A 20,664-nucleotide genomic window follows, 5' to 3' on the forward strand; every position below is an offset into this window, starting at 1 on the left:
ACTCCATATATGATTAGTTAAATGCCATTTATTTGTTTTGTCCAAAAACGAGGACAAACATTGTTCAAACATGCATTAAAATGCCATAAACAGATTCCTTGAATTTTTCTGATAATTTTTCATATATAAATTATTTCATTCTGAGTTACAGATTATTTTCTATGATTTTTAGAAGTTTTAGGCATTTTCTGAAATTTCCTGTAAAAGAATAAATCCAGTAAATGCTTTATTGCATCAGCAATGTGTCAGCGTGACGTCAGCTGATCAACTGGGCACCTCCAGGTCAAACCTGACCAGTGGGACCCACGTGTCAATGTCACATCTAACTAACAGTGCCTGTTAGTGCTAAGTAGGTGATTAACTAAACTAAGCTAGGGCTGGGCTCACATGTCAGTGGCTCATCTAGTTAACTAAGTAAACAGGGGCATGGGCCCACACGTCAGGATGTAGGGGAGGTCAAACAGCGGTCAAACCCTGCCGGCGTTGAGTTGCCGGCGAGGCCGAGACGGCGGAGGGCGTCGGGTTCGCTCTCCCAGTGCCAAAACGAGCGGCGTAGGGCACCCGCGGGGAGCTGGAGCTCTCCCGCATCCACTCGTGGTAGCGGCTAGAGTTGAGGTGGTCGGAGCTCGCCGGAATGGAGCTCGCGGCGGTGGCCGGAGTTCGGACCTCGGCAAAATGGCGTTGTGGAGCGTGGGTGAGCAAAGTGTAGCGCTGGGCAGCCTCCTGGGGTCACCAGGAGCTCGGTGCGGTGCACGGGCGCGACCTGTTCGAGCTCAGGCCACGGCGGCGACAAAACGGGCGGCGGCCGGAGCTCGGCTAGCACGGTCTAGGTGCTAGGGTGTCGGAATGACAATGAGAAAGGAGGGGAAAGAACCACGGGCTCACAGAGAGGAGGATGGTGCAGACAACAGGGTTGGGGAAGCGTTGGTTGCCACGAATTCGGCGACGGCGATCCATGGTGGCCGAGGCCGAAGATGACGATGGTGGCGATGAAGCTGGGCCTCCGGCGTCGTGTAGCTCGGTGGAGAGGACAAGGAAGACACAGCGGTGCTTCTGGCTCAACGTCAGGCCGAGGGAAGCTCGGTGGACGGGCGGCGACGGGGTTGCTCGGGATGAGAGCAGAGAGGGGAGGGGCGAGAGCTACGAGGAGGGGAGAAGTGCAAAAGGTCGAGGGGAGTGCGTGGCAGCCCCAGGGAGGGCCAAGGCGAAGCGGCAAGCAGGAGGTGGCCGTCGGTGGCCGTGCGCGCGGCGGCCACGCGCCTCTCGTACTTCTAGCGAGAGGTTGGTGGTGACTGGCACTGCGCTGTGGACTGGGCCGCACAGCAGGAGGCCGGCCAGCTAGACAGGTAAGCGCCAGGTATGGTTTGCCTCTTTTCTGTTTTTGTTTTTTTATTGTTGTGTTTGTTTTGATTTAGTTTAGGCACTAAATCATTTTAATAAATTCTGAAGATTATTGTGGATGTTAGATAAACTATTCCAGAGCTCCACAGATAACTTCAGAATATTTGGACCATTTAGAATATATATAGCATTTAAATGGCTCCAACTCAAATACTTTTGTGTTAATTCAAGAATCCAAAAATGACCTAAAAATATATTCATCATTTTTAGCAGAGGTTTGCACCTTAACCAGAAATCATGAATTTTTCTTAGAGCATTTTGGGTTCATTGAAAAAGATTTTATTTGAACCTATTTGAATTCATTTGGTGCTAGGGTTTAGATCAATCCCCATTTCAAGTTAAAGAAGTAATTTAGACCAGATGCATGGATGCTTGTGCCACTAATTGCAAACAATTCTAGGGCTGTGACAGAAGAACTTCAGCTCACCCATCATGGACATCTTGTATTGCTCTTGCATCATATATCCAAACTCTTCACTGTATTTCTGATTGGTGCAGCCGAAGATAATGTCATCCACATATATTTGGCACACAAGCAGTTCACCATCATATGTCTTCGTGAAGAGAGTGTGGTCGAGGGAACCAGGTTTGAAGCCTTTGCTCTTTAGGATGTCTTTGAGTGTGTCATACCAAGCCCGAGGGGCTTGTTTGAGGCCATACAGTGCCTTGTTGAGCTTGTACACCATGTCAGGATGTTTTGGATCTTCAAAGCCAGACGGTTGTGCAACATACACTTCTTCTTCAATCTTGCCATTGAGAAAAGCGCTCTTCACATCCATTTGATACAGAAGAATGTTATGGTGATTTGCATAGGCCAGCAGTATGTGTATGGATTCAAGCCTAGCCACAGGAGCAAATGTTTCATCGAAGTCAATCCCTTCAACTTGAGTGTATCCCCGAGCAACGAGACGAGCTTTGTTTCTGACAACTTGACCATGCTCATCTTGCGTGTTGCGATATATCCATTTAGTGCCTATTATATTGTGCTTACGAGGATCAGGACGCTTAACCAGTTACCATACATTATTCAGCTCAAACTGTTGAAGCTCTTGTGACACCCCAAAATTTTGGCCTTGTTTTAATGGAATAAAATTTTGCCAGGATTTAAAACTTTGAATTTTTTGAGCTCCATTTTGATTTTTTTAAATCATTTCCTTCCCTGTTATGATGAGTTTTTCCCAAAAAGAAAACTTTTCAAAAATGTTGTTGGACTTGTTTAACCTCTCAAGAAAAACTTTCCTTTTATCAGTGTAACTAATTAGATAATTAGGTTGCTTGATCTTTATTTTCTTGAAAAGGGTTTTCTAGGTTAAATGGCCATATTTGAACTACAACCATTTGATAAATTCACTTAAAATTCCCACAAAAATTTGGAGATGTCATGTGATGTTTTTAAATCACTTTTATGCTAAAATATATCTCATTCATGAAATATTTTGAGCCCTACACTCAATTTTTCATCTCTGGTCCAGAGTGCATTTTGCACTACAACCTATTTAATTATTTCTTTAAAACTTCTACCAAAATTAGGGGAGGTCAGTAGGAGCCTATTGTTTCACTTTGTGCAAAAACCTATTTATGTTCTTTGAAAAATTTGAGTGAATCAACCTCATCTTCATTCTGGACCAACTTGATGGTTTGTACAGCAACCATGTTTTTACTTGCTCTTTAACCCTTGATCATTTCTCCTACTTGTAGTCCCCCATGTTAAACCCTTAAGTCCAGGAGCATGCACCTTTTGGGTCAATTTTGATTCATGAAATAATGTCATTTATTTCCTGTCCAGAATTGAAGTTTTGTGAAACTTGCACTAACAAGTTTCTGCTTTTGGCCAACTAACCTCACCACTCTCTCTTTCTTCCACAGAGACACTGATCTGGAGATTTTGGCCACTCCAAGAAATGCCTAAGTGCCCTTGGCATTTTGTCAAACACCTTATGGGCATGAACAGTTTTGGCATGATTATAGATTTGTATGATGGACTTGTCCATCTGTCCAAACCATGTTGTCCAATAGCCTACTAATGGTCTCCAACCCAGACCTGTGGTTTTGCACTTGATCCCTAGCAGTTTTGGCTACCCTGGCATTTCATCAAACACCTTCTGTGTGTGCACTGGACGCGCCCAGAGCGCGCCAATTGCAGCCACGCGGCCGAGCCGACACGCTGGCCCCCTGGCTTTGGCCCACACGGCAGCACCTCGCCACGCACTCCCCTTCTCACCGCAACATGCCAAGCAGCCCCGCCGTGCCCGACAGGCCAAGCACTAGCCGCCGCCACCGCCCGACAGCCTCTGGCCATGTCGGTGCCGCCCATGCCACTCCCACTCGCCACCTGCCCCTGTGAGCAGTGCGTGCTCATCCGCAGCTTCGTCCCTTAGCGCTCGTCGCCGCCACGTCGCCCTAGCCACAGAGAGGCGGTTCGCCGGAGAGCTTATCCACGGCCGCCGCGGAACCGACCTCGTCGCACTATAAATGGACACCCCGAGCCCCTCTGAGCACGCACGCGACCTCAGACCACCCCTATGGCACTCCCCTAGCTCGCATTCGACCCGGGGAGGCCTCCTTCCTCATCTCCGGCAACTCCTGCCGCCGCCACCGCCCCGGCCAATCCGGCACCTCCAGTATATCCCCCTCTCCGTTCTCTTCACCAAGAACCCCCTCTTCCTCCCATGAACCATTCACCCTACTCAATTTTGTTCGGGAGCCAACGCCGCCACAAAGTCACTTCGCCACCGAAGCCTTCCTCCGCCGCGGAGCTCGCCGCCGGCAGCTCACCCCGTCCCCGCCGACCCAACGACTACCGGGAGGACCGCCCCAACCTTGCGGATCCATCCCCACCCTCGGGGCCCCGCGAGGAGCAACCAAACGCCGGCGACGATCGCCGGAGCCCCGCTCCGCTCGGGCAAAGGAGGGAGACGACGCAAGGCGACTGGTCAAACCTGACCAGTGGGCCAGGCAGGCCCACTGTCATAGACACCCCGCGCCGTCCGCGTGGTTAAGTGGAGGCGTAAAGCCTCAAGTACGCCTCCTCTGTACCGAAAGCGTAATCTCGTCTGAATCGTTTTATTTTCTGTTTTAATTTAAATAACAGATTTGACCAAATCTTTGACTGGCTATAACTTTTTAAATATAAGTCCAAATGAAATGATTCTTTTTCCTACCTTCCTCAAATTTGGTCTAGTTTATTTTAAGATTTATTTGAAAATTTTTCAAACAACTTTTTAGTTCTGTTTTTGAAATGTGTGTTAATTCAATATATTTTTAAATAGGATTTTGGGGAGAGAGAAGAAGCTTTCAAAAGTTTTGGAGAGCACCTCACCCCTCCACAACATTGAAGGCAAGCATTCTGAACCCCGGCATAATATTTTTGGTGTGATCGTTGATACATTTATAACACGACCGCATTTGGAAGGACTTGTTATTTCATGTGATATGATCATATGCGTGGGTGCATGTTGTTGATTTTCATGCTGTTGGAAATGGATTCACTTGTGATGATAATCACCCTCATGTGCCTTGCATGCATACCGGCAGGAACCCGGGAAAACCTCGGCCTTGGGTAGGCATGAGTTTGTCGCCGGTCTCCGTCGGAACGGTTATGTCTGGTATGGCATGGTAAGGTGGTATGAGCGGTGACTCTGTTGGATGAAATATATTCGTCATGCTAATCATGCAGGGAATACTTGAACCTCCTGAGTCGACCGTAGATCGAGCCTTGTTCTAGTAACCCCCATACTTGTTTTGTACTACCACTCGTCTCTACAGCAAGTAGAGTACGGTTCAGTAAGTTGTCAACCCCTTTCCAGCACACACCGTACAGAGAGGCCATGGTGGAAGATACCGGTTGTAGCTGGTAGGTAGGCCACCTGGTCCGGGGGCATGGGTGTTTCCGGTTGGGACCGAGAGGGGAGGCCACCCCTTTGAGCGCGCGATATAAATTTGATCCCATGCTACGCGAGGTTGTAGCCTCCCCACTTAGAGTTTGCTTAACAGGTGTCGTGGGTGATTCCAGACACGTGTGAGATAAGCTGGTGTGTGCAAGTTAGGTGTGTTTTCAACAAAAAGACCGTAGACGGAATTAGTCCTGCTGGACTAGAGAAATCCGTTACTCGTGGGTAAAGAGTACACCCTCTGCAGAGAATAAACCTATTCGTATAGCCGTGTCTATGGTTAAGGATTACAGTCTGGGATGGGTCAGGTGTCGGTCTTAGTGTCGGTCTTCGGAGGTGAAACCGTTAACCAGAAAAATGGAATTACTACTCGTGACTTGTGATATCTATGATTATTATTATTGTTGACTAACCCGTGATATTATTACCGAATATCTCTAGGATGGTTCTACCTACGGGATATTCACTATGATCATTTCTTTGAAAGCCCTTTATGTGGCGTCGCCCAGACGCCCGACTATGGCATTTCTTTTAAACCCCTTTATGTGGCGTCGCCCAGACGCCCGACTGTGGCATTTCTTTTAAAGCCCTTTATGTGGCGTCGCCCAGACGCCCGACTGTGGCATTTCTCTTAAAGCCCTTTATGTGGTGTCGCTCAGACGCCCGACTGTGGCATTACTTGTTATTTATTTCATAAATTTTAATGCTACTCTGTTATTGTAATTTTATAAATAACTTGCTTGCACACATACGAGATTTATTTATCTTTTTTGACTGACGTCATGAGCATAAAATATTTTCAGCACATCATTGTTACATTATACCTGTATTCATAATGTTTGCGAGTACATTCAAAGTACTCACTGGCTTGTCCCTGGCTATAGTCTTGGCCAGATTATCTTGCACGGAGATGAGCGACGCGATGCCAGCCCCGGAACCCACTCAATGGAGATAGCAGCCTCGCGAAGATAGGAATTAACATGGTCAGCTGTTCCCGTGGGAAATGGAGTCCCATAGACACTGATGTTTCACAACCCGCTTCCGCCATCAACCACTAGAAACCATTTGTTGTACTCACAGGCCAGAATGGTCTTGTACTACATATTTTGTATTTTGCTTGGAATTTCTGTATCAAGTTGGAGCCTCATCAGCTAACAGTAATCCTAGGGCTGATGAGCACGACGGTCTTTTCTGGAAATTTATTACCCGGAAAACCCGGTCGTGACAGACTTGGTATCAGAGCCAGGCTGACCATTGGCTAATTCTATCTTAGCCAGGTCAATAAACTAGGCAAACCAACGCACCAGACCTTAACCAAACCCCAACCAAGCTTCTCGTGCAAGATAGCCACACAGTGACCCAACTCCTTTTTACAGTCGGTGCCCAACCTATCAACCTAACCTGTCACTCATGTGCCAGTGACCGGCCCCTAAATAATCCTTTCCCGCAAGCGTTCAAAGGAAGATTCCGTCCCCTTTTTCCTATAAAAAGGGTGCGCTAGCACCAAACCAGCACAACACAGCCGCTACCCCAAACCGAGCCACAATGCCTGGACCTATAGTGCACAACGAAACCACAGCAACCAACCTTGGAGGTTTTGTGACCATCCTCGCAAACCTCACCCTTCGTGCCTACGCATTAGAGGAGCCACCAGAATATGTTGTGTATCAAGGACCCATGAGCGGTGAAGACCGCCAATTCTGGGCCACTGTGCACATTTACGGTAGGAGTCTAGCACCCAAGCGTCCCTACCGGTTCACCGGAAGAACAACTTCCTTTGAGCCACAAGCCATCCAGCTAGCCGCTCGAGAGGCTATAGTTCATCTCAGGCACTTGTCGCCCAGAGTTAACTGTCGCTCGTTCCACTACTATCCCAGACGTGAAGGGTATGGTAGACCACCCCAAGTTGCCAATGGAGATCACGAGACAGACCCCACATTGTTGCACCTAGTGCGCTATGTAGGTGCACTAGAGGCACTGTTCGACCAGATCACTATTGATCTAATCGCAGCTCGTGGAGAGCTGGTTCGTCGAGCCCCGGCGAGAGAAGAAAATGAGCCCAACACCGACAACCCAGTCGTGCTGTTTGGACAACCGATCGAGACCCCGAGATCTGCCCCAGCCATCGGCCAAGGTGCTGCGATAACCCCAGAAGTGCTTCGTCGCATATTGGGAGCACACTCCAACGGGGTTGTGGCCAACAATCCCCGCAATGGTCATTCTCACTACCCCGACCCTGCAGTTCCTCCACCATCTCCGACTAATCCCGGCAGAGAGACACGTGGAGAAGCCTCGACATCCACCAGGCATGCCCGTTTAGACATAAACGAAGTAGACTAAGCCGCATGAGTAGCACCAAGTTTCAATGTATCCTCGTTTTGTAATCATGCGACCGCGTATATTAACGCAGCCTGTCTTTGTGCCTCTGTTTTAATAATAGCCTTGCATATTTGGTCAGCGCATAGCTGCATATTTTTCCGGGCACAACTACCCAAAACCAACCCGACGACAACCACAGTAACACGTCTCTTTATGACATATGTGTATCTCTGACACTAACCCGACCTTTGGAGCTAAGCTGGCAAATTTTTACCTTTCACCACGGTAAAACGATCCAGCTCCATTGCTATATAAAGGCCACCTTGTGACCTTACCCAGCAACCCTCACTTTGTGCACAACACTCACGCTTTTTCCTGTCATGCCGAACCCCAGCATTCATCTGAGAACCCCAGATGCAACCCCAGGTAGCTTTGTCAAAATATTGTGGGATTTTACCCGCAGTACCATGGGTTCTACCCAGCCACCCCAGTACGAGCTGTTCAAATCGAGGATCACCCCATCCACCTCGGAATATTGGGCAGCAGTACACATTCCCCCTGTAGACCCCAACCAAGATACAGTAGAAGTTTCCTTCGTGGGGAAATCTATGCCAACCCCACACTTGGCCATAGAAGCTGCTGCGAAAGAAGCGATTGCTCGTCTTCGATCCGCAGTACCCTATGCCCGCGAACGAGGATATTATTACTTTCCAAGCCGTGCAGCACCCGGAGAAGTAACATCTTTTCCCGGTGGACGTATTGAGAGAGACCCAGTTCTGGCCAACCTTATCCAGTACATAATTGCTCAAGAGCATTTAAACCAGCGAGTGATGGATTATCTCCAGAGCCTCGCAGATTTAAATCCTCAGATTGCCATTGGCAGACCACTGAGACCCGACACGGAGAGACGCATACATCGACTGGTCAATCCACTGCCTCCAATTGAAGAAGAATGTATCCCTTTACCAGAGACATTTTATCAGGACCCCGCCCAGTTACCATTTTCATTTTAGACGTCACTACTGTATTTGTTCTTTGCAGCATTTATTTATGTGTGTGACTTATGCGTAATACCCTGAGTTTGTACGACGAGTCAATTATTTGGCTTCTGCTAATGTGTGTAGTTTTTGTTGTGGTTTATGCTCCTTTAAATTAACTGTTTTTCCCTCGCAAAACCCTGGAGTGAGATTTTCTTTTCCCTGAGTTGCTACATCTACACTTTCTCACGACGTGGATTATTTAATCTCACTCAGCACCACGAGCAGACTCACAACCATAATCATTCGGACACATACACTGTTTGCAAAACTGCTCAACGGTGTTACATCCAGCTAATCACCCCCCCTAACAACAGTTAGCACCTGGCACTCCCCATCTACTCCTCATGATCACCACCACCGCGGAGAACCAACACCCGAGCCGCAGCATCGCGATACTCGTCGAAGATTATCGCGCACAGGAGCACAGAGAGCCCCAGCAGCGTCGCCAGCCCTCCGCATATCAGGATCACAAACCAGTCCGGCATCGCCTCCTCCATTAGAGCCTCGACCAAGCTTCTGTAAGCAGTAACGGAGAAAGAAGGAGGAGGAGAAGTGAGGCCAGGTGTGAGGAAGAAGAGAGAGGCACCCCGGCCGTTTTTATAGCTCAAGCTCGGTGTACGGTGGGCGAAGTCCACCAACGCCGCTCGTCGCCGATCGCCGGTGTTCGGAGTCGAATCCGCGAGCAGTGCCGACAGCGCACTGGCCCGCGAGGTGAGTGCACGCTGCACCGGCAGCTAGCACGCCGCGCACTACCACGGTACGGCCTAGATTCCCTACACACTAGGCGTCGCCGGTGGAGAAAGCGCGCGGGAGAGAGGAGGAAGAAAGGGCCAGAGGGAGAAGAAGAGGAGACTGACAGTGCACCCCGGGTCCACCTGTCGGCCAGAGAGAGCACTGTGCTCTCGGGTACAACCAACGTATATCTAAATTTAGGAGTTATCCTAAATTTATATCCAGCGTAGAAATCACCCGTTTTTGTCCCGAACCGTAGACTTTTCCGCGCAGCCCCAGTTTTTCACACTGTGGTTTTTCACCACTTATCGCCCTCTCACTGTAGCCACATCGTCATTGCGTAATTATTTTCTTAACACCGCTTTTAGCAAATCTCGAGGACAAGATTTTTTTAAGGGGGTTAGTATTGTGACACCCCAAAATTTTGGCCTTGTTTTAATGGAATAAAAAATTTCCAGGATTTAAAACTTTGAATTTTTTGAGCTCCATTTTGATTTTGTTTAAATCATTTCCTTCCTTGTTATGATGAGTTTTTCCCAAAAAGAAAACTTTTCAAAAATGTTGTTGGACTTGTTTAACCTCTCAAGAAAAACTTTCTTTTATCAGTGTAACTAATTAGATAATTAGGTTGCTTGATCTTTATTTTCTTGAAAAGGGTTTTCTAGGTTAAATGGCCATATTTGAACTACAAACATTTGATAAATTCACTTAAAATTCCCACAAAAATTTGGAGATGTCATGTGATGTTTTTAAATCACTTTTGTGCTAAAATATATCTCATTCATGAAATATTTTGAGCCCTACACTCAATTTTTAATCTCTGGTCCAGAGTGCATTTTGTACTACAACCTATTTAATTATTTCTTTAAAACTTCTACCAAAATTAGGGGAGGTCAGTAGGAGCCTATTGTTTCACTTTGTGCAAAAACCTATTTATGTTCTTTGAAAAATTTGAGTGAATCAACCTCATCTTCATTCTGGACCAACTTGATGGTTTGTACAACAACCATGTTTTTACTTGCTCTTTAACCCTTGATCATTTCTCCTACTTGTAGTCCCCCATGTTAAATCCTTAAGTCCAGGAGCATGCACCTTTTGGGTCATTTTTGGTTCATGAAATAATGTCATTTGTTTCCTGTCCAGAATTGAAGTTTTGTGAAACTTGCACTAACAAGTTTCTGCTTTTGGCCAACTAACCTCACCACTCTCTCTTTCTTCCACAAAGACACTGATCTGGAGATTTTGGCCACTCCAAGAAATGCCTAAGTGCCCTTGGCATTTTGTCAAACACCTTATGGGCATGAACAGTTTTGGCATGATTATAGATTTGTATGATGGACTTGTCCATCTGTCCAAACCATGTTGTCCAATAGCCTACTAATGGTCTCCAACCCAGACCTGTGGTTTTGCACTTGATCCCTAGCAGTTTTGGCTACCCTGGCATTTCATCAAACACCTTCTGTGCATGCACTGGACGCGCCCAGAGCGCGCCAATTGCAGCCACGCGGCCGAGCCGACACGCTGGCCCCCTGGCTTTGGCCCACACGGCAGCACCTCGCCACGCACTCCCCTTCTCACCGCAACACGCCAAGCAGCCCCGCCGTGCCCGACAGGCCAAGTACTAGCCGCCGCCACCGCCCGACAGCCTCTGGCCATGTCGGTGCCGCCCAAGCCACTCCCACTCGCCACCTGCCCCTGTGAGCAGTGCGTGCTCATCCGCAGCTTCGTCCCCTAGCGCTCGTCGCCGCCACGTCGCCCTTGCCACAGAGAGGCGGTTCGCCGGAGAGCTTATCCACGGCCGCCGCGGAACCGACCTCGTCGCACTATAAATGGACACCCCGAGCCCCTCTGAGCACGCACGCGACCTCAGACCACCCCTATGGCACTCCCCTAGCTCGCATTCGACCCGGGGAGGCCTCCTTCCTCATCTCCGGCAACTCCTGCCGCCGCCACCGCCCCGGCCAATCCGGCACCTCCAGTATATCCCCCTCTCCATTCTCTTCACCAAGAACCCCCTCTTCCTCCCATGAACCATTCACCCTACTCAATTTTGTTCGAGAGCCAGCGCCGCAACAAAGTCACTTCGCCACCGAAGCCTTCCTCCGCCGCGGAGCTCGCCGCCGGCAGCTCACCCCGTCCCCGCCGACCCAACGACTACCGGGAGGACCGCCCCAACCTTGCGGATCCATCCCCACCCTCGGGGCCCCGTGAGGAGCAGCCAAACGCCGGCGACGATCGCCGGAGCTCCGCTCCGCTCGGGCAAAGGAGGGAGACGACGCAAGGCGACTGGTCAAACCTGACCAGTGGGCCAGGCAGGCCCACTGTCATAGACACCCCGCGCCGTCCGCGTGGTTAAGTGGAGGCGTAAAGCCTCAAGTATGCCTCCTCTGTACCGAAAGTGTAATCTCGTCTGAATAGTTTTATTTTCTGTTTTAATTTAAATAACAGATTTGACCAAATCTTTGACTGGCTATAACTTTTTAAATATAAGTCCAAATGAAATGATTCTTTTTCCTACCTTCCTCAAATTTGGTCTAGTTTATTTTAAGATTTATTTGAAAAAATTTCAAACAACTTTTTGGTTCTGTTTTTGAAATGTGTGTTAATTTAATATATTTTTAAATAGGATTTTGGGGAGAGAGAAGAAGCTTTCAAAAGTTTTGGAGAGCACCTCACCCCTCCACAACATTGAAGGCAAGCATTCTGAACCCCGGCATAATATTTTTGGTGTGATCGTTGATACATTTATAACACGACCGCATTTGGAAGGACTTGTTATTTCATGTGATATGATCATATGCGTGGGTGCATGTTGTTGATTTCCATGCTGTTGGAAATGGATTCACTTGTGATGACAATCACCCTCATGTGCCTTGCATGCATACCGGCAGGAACCCGGGAAAACCTCGGCCTTGGGTAGGCATGAGTTTGTCGCCGGTCTCCGTCGGAACGGTTATGTCTGGTATGGCATGGTAAGGTGGTATGAGCGGTGACTCTATTGGATGAAATATATTCGTCATGCTAATCATGCAGGGAATACTTGAATCTCCTGAGTCGACCGTAGATCGAGCCTTGTTCTAGTAACCCCCATACTTGTTTTGTACTACCACTCGTCTCTACAGCAAGTAGAGTACGGTTCAGTAAGTTGTCAACCCCTTTCCAGCACACACCGTACAGAGAGGCCATGGTGGAAGATACCGGTTGTAGCTGGTAGGCAGGCCACCTGGTCCGGGGGCATGGGTGTTTCCGGTTGGGACCGAGAGGGGAGGCCACCCCTTTGAGCGCGCGATATAAATTTGATCCCATGCTACGCGAGGTTGTAGCCTCCCCACTTAGAGTTTGCTTAAAAGGTGTCGTGGGTGATTCCAGACACGTGTGAGATAAGCTGGTGTGTGCAAGTTAGGTGTGTTTTCAACAAAAAGACCGTAGACGGAATTAGTCCTGCTGGACTAGAGAAATCTGTTACTCGTGGGTAAAGAGTACACCCTCTGCAGAGAATAAACCTATTCCGATAGCCGTGTCTATGGTTAAGGATTACAGTCTGGGATGGGTCAGGTGTCGGTCTTAGTGTCGGTCTTCGGAGGTGAAACCGTTAACCAGAAAAATGGAATTACTACTCGTGACTTGTGATATCTATGATTATTATTATTGTTGACTAACCCGTGATATTATTACCGAATATCTCTAGGATGGTTCTACCTCCGGGATATTCACTATGATCATTTCTTTTAAAGCCCTTTATGTGGCGTCGCCCAGACGCCCGACTGTGGCATTTCTTTTAAAGCCCTTTATGTGGCGCCGCCCAGACGCCCGACTGTGGCATTTCTTTTAAAGCCCTTTATGTGGCGTCGCCCAGACGCCCGACTGTGGCATTTCTCTTAAAGCCCTTTATGTGGTGTCGCTCAGACGCCCGACTGTGGCATTACTTGTTATTTATTTCATAAATTTTAATGCTACTCTATTATTTAAATTTTATAAATAACTTGCTTGCACGCATCCGAGATTTATTTATCTTTTGTGACTGACGTCATGAGCATAAAATATTTTCAGCACATCATTGTTACATTATACATGTATTCATAATGTTTGCGAGTACATTCAAAGTACTCACTGGCTTGTCCCTGGCTATTGTCTTGGCCAGATTATCTTGCACGGAGATGAGCAACGCGATGCCAGCCCCGGAACCCACTCAATGGAGATAGCAGCCTCGCGAAGATAGGAATTAACATGGTCAGCTATTCCCGTGGGAAATGGAGTCCCATAGACACTGATGTTTCACAACCCGCTTCCGCCATCAACCACTAGAAACCATTTGTTGTACTCACAGGCCAGAATGGTCTTGTACTACATATTTTGTATTTTGCTTGGAATTTCTGTATCAAGTTGGAGCCTCATCAGCTAACAGTAATCCTGGGGCTGATGAGCACGACGGTCTTTTCTGGAAATTTATTACCCGGAAAACCCGGTCGTGACAGCTCTTCTTGCATAGCTGGAAACCATTCAGGTTCCATGAAGGCTTCATCAACTTTCTTGGGTTCAGATATTGAGACGAATGCGAAGTGCCCACAGAAATTTGCTAGTTGTGTTGCCCTAGAACGAGTGAGTGGACCTGGTGCATTGATGCTATCAATTATTCTCTCAATCTGCACTTCATTTGCAACACGAGGATGTACAGGACAAAGATTTTGCTCTTGCTGATCATTGTCATCGTTAGAAGGATTGTCTTCAGGCTGAGCATTGTCTTCAAGTTGATTAGGTGCGGAGATGATAAGTTCCTCTTCAGGCCGAGCTTCAGATGGTATGATTTCTCCAGTTCCCATAAGTTTGATTGATTCACTGGATGGAACTTCATCTAGCACATTTGGCAGGTGCTCTCTTTGTGAGCCGTTAGTCTCATCGAACCGCACATCCATAGTTTCAACCACTTTATAGTGAAAGAGGTTGAAGACTCTGTAGGAGTGCGAATCCTTTCCATATCCAAGCATAAAACCTTCATGTGCTTTTGGTGCAAATTTTGAAGTGTGATGTGGATCCTTTATCTAGCACCTGGCACCAAATACTCTGAAGTAACTGACATTTGGCTTCTTGCCAGTAAGGAGCTCATAGGATGTCTTGTTGAGAAGCTTGTGAAGATAAACACGGTTGATGATATGTCATGTAGTATCAATGGCCTCAGGCCAGAATTTTCTTGGAGTCTTGTATTCATAAAGCATCGTCCGGGCCATCTCAATAAGTGTTATGTTCTTGCGTTCCATGACGCCATTCTGCTGCGGCGTGTATGGAGCTAAGAATTCATGTGTGATGCCCAAAGTATCAAGATACGTATCTAGGCCAGTGTTCTTGAATTCAGTGCCATTGTCACTTCTGAGGTGCTTTATCTTGACGCCATAGTTGTTCATGGCTCGATTGGGGAAGCGTCTGAAGACATCCTGCACTTCAGTCTTGTAGAGGATTATATGCACCCAAGTATATCTTGAATAATCATCAACAATGACAAAGCCATATAGACAAGCAGTAGTAGTAAGAGTTGAGTAATGAGTGGGACCAAAAAGGTCCATGTGGAGCAGTTCAAAGGGTTGAGTCGTTGTCATGATTGTCTTCGAGGGATGCTTGGCCCTCGTCATCTTTCCTGCTTCACAAGCACCGCATAAGTGATCCATCTTGAACTTGACGCCCTTGATGCCTATGACATGCTTCTTTCTTGCAAGAGTGTGCAAGTTCATCATGCCAGCATGCCCTAGCCTCCGATGCCAGAGCCAGCATTCTGAAGCTTTTGCTAGAAGACATACGGCAAGTTGTGGTCCTGCTGAGAAATCTACCACGTACAAATCATCTTTCCGATACCCTTCACAAACTAGAGACTTGTCAGATTCCATTAGAACAAGGCAACGATATTTTCCAAACATCACAATCATGTTTAAATCGCAAAGCATTGAGGCAGACATTAAGTTGAAACCAAGGGATTCAACAAGCATGACTTTATCCATGTGTTGATCCCTTGAGATTGCAACTCTACCTAGACCCAATACCTTGCTTTTACCAGTGTCAGCAAATGTGATGTGACTTTTGTCAGATGGACGTAACGTTGAGTCCATAAGAAGACTTCGCTTGCCAGTCATGTGATTAGTACACCCACTATCAATAATCCATTTTGAAGCAGCTGGTGTCATACCCTACAGTGCAGTTAGGGGGATAGGCTTCACGAAGAGAATTGTGAAGCATAAACATTTGACGAGCAAGTGGATTATGAAAGCATAGGTCAAGGTTAGGGCTGATAGGGCAAGTAGCAAGCGACTCAGGAACAAAATACATAATAAGACCATTTGGGCATTTGATCGAGCACCCTGCAAGATGTTTAAGGTCCCCAGCAATAGCTTCAGACCATTTTGGTTTTCGGCTGGAGACCTTTCCCTGCAAAAGAGAGTTAAGCTTTCTTAGCCACCCACATCTTCAAGGGTGGCTTCGAAGCAATGAGTCTAAGTGCAGCATCTGAGAACTTTGGTCTTGGTCTTAAGAATAAGCAGAGTAGTTCTTGGTCTTATGAACATGGCGGTTTGATGAAACGCGCTCTTATTCATAGGCCCGAGTAAGGTTTCCCTACAAAACATTTGCATTAGTGAGACTTAGTTGAGTCCTCTGTCTGTATGTAGCCATTGGACCATATGAAACCTGTGGTCTGGGGTTTGTCTTCTTCATGTGTGGTGTCATGACGGCATTCATAGGAAGATTCTCCAAACATCTTTTTGGCACCCAGACTTTCTTCATAGGCGGCCCATTCCTGCAGTTAGTACCAATATACCTGGCAAACACTTCACCATTCTGATTCTTAAATAGTTTATAGTTTGCATCAAAGGATTCATCAATAACAATGGGATTAGCACAAGTGAAGCCAGATAGGCTGGATGGATCCGCTGAAGGTTCCTTTGCAGCAACCCATGTGGTTTTGGGGTACTGCTCAGGTTTCCAGTAAGAGCCATCGGCATTCATTTTCCTTTCGAACCCAACACCCTCTTTCCTAGGGTTTCGGTTCAGGATCTGCCTTTTGAGGACATCACATAGTGTCTGATGCCCTTTGAGACTTTTGAACTTCCCTGTTTCAAGCAATATCTTCAACCTAGCATTCTCATCAGCAATAGCAGTGGCGTCCTCAGTAGAGGGGTTAGTTATCACATGAGCAGTTGAAGATATTGCAATAGTAGCAGTAGTAGAACATTCAGCAACAGAAGTAGCGTTATCACGCTCAATGCATTTAAGACATGGTGGTTCAAATCCTTCCTGAGCGGAACTGATCTGTTTGGCGCAAAGTGACTCATTTTCCTTTTGAAGATCTTCATGAGCCGCTCTCAATTTCTCAAGATCTAGCTTCCTTTGAAGATAATCCTAGGAAAGCTTTTCATGAGTTGTTGAGAGCGTTTCATGACGACTTTCAAGTTCCTCATACTTAACATGAAGATATTTTATGTCTTCAATTAAGGACTGAGATCGAGTCATTTCGGCGTCTAACAGGTCATCGCTTTTGCCTAATAGTTTTTGAATATGTTCCATAGCTTTCAGTTGTTCAGTTGCAATTTTAGCAAGTGTTTTGTAGCTGGGTTTGGAACCACAAACAGAGTCATCTTCACTTGATGTTTGATAGTGAGTGGCGCATGAGTTTACCTTGGCACCGCGTGCCATGAAGTAGTAGGTGGGAGTGGAGTTGTCCTTGTCATTAGCATCAGCGTTGGTGACGGAGTCATTGTCTTCAGTGTTGAAGATGGACTTGGCAACGTAGGCTGTAGCCAGACTTGCAACGCCAGAATCGGACTCCTCCTCAGACTCCACCTCTGCCTCCTCAGAAGCAGACTCCTCCTCTGAATCCATTTCCTTGCCGACAAACGCGCGGGCCTTGCCAGATGAGCTCTTCTTTTGTGATGAAGACTTTGAGGAAGACTTGGAAGAAGACTTTGAGTATTTGTTCTTCTTCTTGTCATCAGAGTCATACTCCTTGCTCTTTTCTTCTTCTTGTTCTCATTGTCCCACTTCGGACACTCAGAGATGTAGTGACCAGGTTTCTTGCACTTGTGGCATGTTCTCTTCTTGTAGTCATGAGCAGAAGCTTCATCATTTCTTGAGCTGGATCGTGAAGACTTTCTGAAGTCTTTCTTCTTGGTGAATCTCTGGAACTTCTTCACAAGCATAGCAAGCTCCCTTCCAATGTCTTCAGGATCATCAGAACTGCGGTCAGATTCTTCATCAGATGAGGAAACAACTTTTGCCTTCAAGGCGCGAGTTCGCCCATAGTTGGGACCGTCTCTTTTCTCAGAAAGCTGAAACTCATGTGTGTTGAGCCTTTCAAGTATGTCAGACGGATCGAGTGTCTTGAAGTCAGGACGTTCTTGAATCATCAGGGCTAGGGTGTTAAACAAGGTGTCAAGTGATATCAGGAGTGTCTTGATGATTTCATGCTTGGTGATCTCAGTAGCGCCGAGAGCTCGAAGCTCATTTGTGATGTCAGTGAGGCGGTCAAACGTGAGCTGGACATTCTCATTGTCGTTTCTCTTGAAGCGGTTGAAGAGGTTGCGAAGGACACTGATTCTTTGATCTCTCCGGGTTGAGACACCTTCGTTGACCTTGGAGAGCCATTCCTTTCGTCAGATGACCACAGATGATGTTCTTGGCAGTGGAATCCAGTTGAACGAACTTCTTGACATCAGCAGCGGTGACACCTTCACCAGCCTTGGGAACGCCATTCTCGATGACATACCAGACGTCGACATCAATGGCTTCAAGATGCATGCGCATCTTATTCTTCCAGTAGGGATATTCAGTTCCATCAAAGACGGGGCATGCAGCGGAGACTTTAATTATCCATGCAGTCGACATGGCTAAAACTCCAGGTGGTTAAACCGAATCACACAGAACAAGGGAGTACCTTGCTCTGATACCAATTGAAAGTGCTAGTGATTGACTAGAGGGGGGGTGAATAGGCGATTTTTATGAAAGTCTTCAAAACATGGAAGTTTCGAAGACAAACGATAGAAATAAACCTATTACCATGCAGCGGAAGGTAGACTACACTAAGCAAGCCATATTCAAGTATTCAATGAAGTGAAAGCACAATGACTAATAGCAGCTAGGCAGTATAGATCAGGTAGGAAGATGGTGTGAAGCCAATCAGAGCAATCAGTTACTCAGTGAAGACAAAAGATAATGCAATCATACAAGGACTTCAGCAGGGCCAACAGTAAGTAAAGGAATGGGAAGGACGAAACTAGTGACTCGTTGAAGACAATGATTTGTTGGACCAGTTCCAGTTGTTGTGACAACTGTACGTCTGGTTAGGGAGGCTGAGATTCAACTCAGAAGACCGCGTCTTCACCTTATTCCCCTTGAGCTAAGGACACCCAGTCCTCGCCCAATCACTCTGGTAAGTCTTCAAGGTAGACTCCCAAACCTTCACAAACTTCGTTCACTGGCGATCCACAATGACTCTTGGATGCTCAAAATGCGACGCCTAACCGGCTGGAGGATTCACAGTCTTCAAGTGTAATAAGTCTTCAGATCACACACATAGGAAGACTTCAGTGATGCCTAACACTCTTTGGCTCTGGGTTGTTAGGGCTTTATCCTCGCAAGCAATTCTCTCTCAAAGGCTTTGAGGTGGGTTGCTCTCAAACGACAAAAGTTGTACACTAACTCTGAGCAGCCAACCGTTTATGGTTGTAGGGGGTGGGCTATTTATAGCCACTAGGAAACCCAACCTGATTTGTCCGAAATGACCCTAGGTCACTAAGGAACTGACACGTGTTCCAACGGTCAGATTTCAAACACACGCGGCAACTTTACTTGGGCTACAAGCAAAGCTGACTCATCCAGCTCTGGATAAGATTTGCTCTCATTATCTTCGCTCGAAGACATAGGATTTTGGTTGAGCATCACTTCAGTCACTCTGACTTTGTTCACTTGGACCCCACTTAACGGTACGGTGGTTCCTATGACTTAACAAAGAAGAAAAGCAGACAACAAAACAACTAAGTCTTCGCACCCCATAGTCTTCACGCAATGTCTTCTCTTGTCATGGTCTTCAATGTGAATATCTTCACATACCACCATTGTCTTCAATGTCTTCATACATTTTTAGGGGTCATCTCCGGTAGATAAACCGAATCAATGATTGACTACTACCTGTGTTATCCTGCAATTCTCACAAACACATTAGTCCCTCACCCAGGTTTGTCGTCAATACTCGAAAAACAACTAGGGGTGGCACTTGATGCACTTACAAGGGCTAACCTACCCATCTTCCCGTTCATCCCGTTTGTTAGCTGCGTCAATGGGGTCTTCATTGTCTTCGGCACCTTCCGGAGTGTTATCTTCTCCTGTGCCGGTATTGCTATCTTTACTGCGGCGTGACTTAGAGCGGCGCTGCTGACGCCGGTGTTTCGATTGTATCTCAGGAGGTTTATCCTCAACTGGATCTTCTTTGTCATTGCTGCTATTCTCCTTTGTTGCATCCACCATGTACATACCATACGAGGAAGTGGCCGTCCAACGTCCGGTGAACGGAGGGTCCTGAGCTTCTTCTTCTCTGGCATCGTCGTCCATACCGTCGATGTCAGCAGAGCCGTAATCGAGCATGTCAGTTAAGTCTTCGAAAGTGGCTATAAAGTGGGTGGCGGGTGGGCAGCGAAATTACCTGTCATCAGCTTCTAGTTTGAACCAGATATAGTTCGGCTGTGAGTCCCCCGCCAAGGACAGGTTCTTTAATGAGTTTAGCACATCACCGAAAGGCGAGTGCTAGAAGATGTCTGCAGCGCTGAATTCTAAGATCGATAAACGGTCAAGTTCGGTGTCCGCGAACTCACAAGGTTCCAAACTTACTACCGAAAATGAGTCTGGAGTTCCAGAGACGCAGATATCGTGTGAGGCTAAATCCATGTGCGGCTCCAACGCTAGAGAATCTGTGGCCTCCATGGTGGGGTTGAGCCTTCATGGTGCGGTTACAGGAGCTATCTCCTGGATGCGGTCCGATGACAGATTTTGGTCATGTCCATCGGGGTGACCAGGAGCGGTTGCCATGATCTTGAATCCATCAAAAGATCAAATCTCCATGGATGTCGGCGACATAGTTCAAGCTCCCAAATCTAACCTGATGGTAAGGGGCGTAGCTATCGATCTACTCCAGATGGCCAAATAAGTTGGCCCGCCGTGCGAAGCCGCTGAACACGAAAATCTCCGTGAAGGAAGGTTTCTCCTTGGACAGCGTCAATTATGATGATTGAAGGGGCCATCGAACCATTTGA

The sequence above is a fragment of the Triticum dicoccoides genome, chromosome 3A (genome assembly GCF_002162155.2).
Source record: "Triticum dicoccoides isolate Atlit2015 ecotype Zavitan chromosome 3A, WEW_v2.0, whole genome shotgun sequence".
NCBI lineage: Eukaryota > Viridiplantae > Streptophyta > Magnoliopsida > Poales > Poaceae > Triticum > Triticum dicoccoides.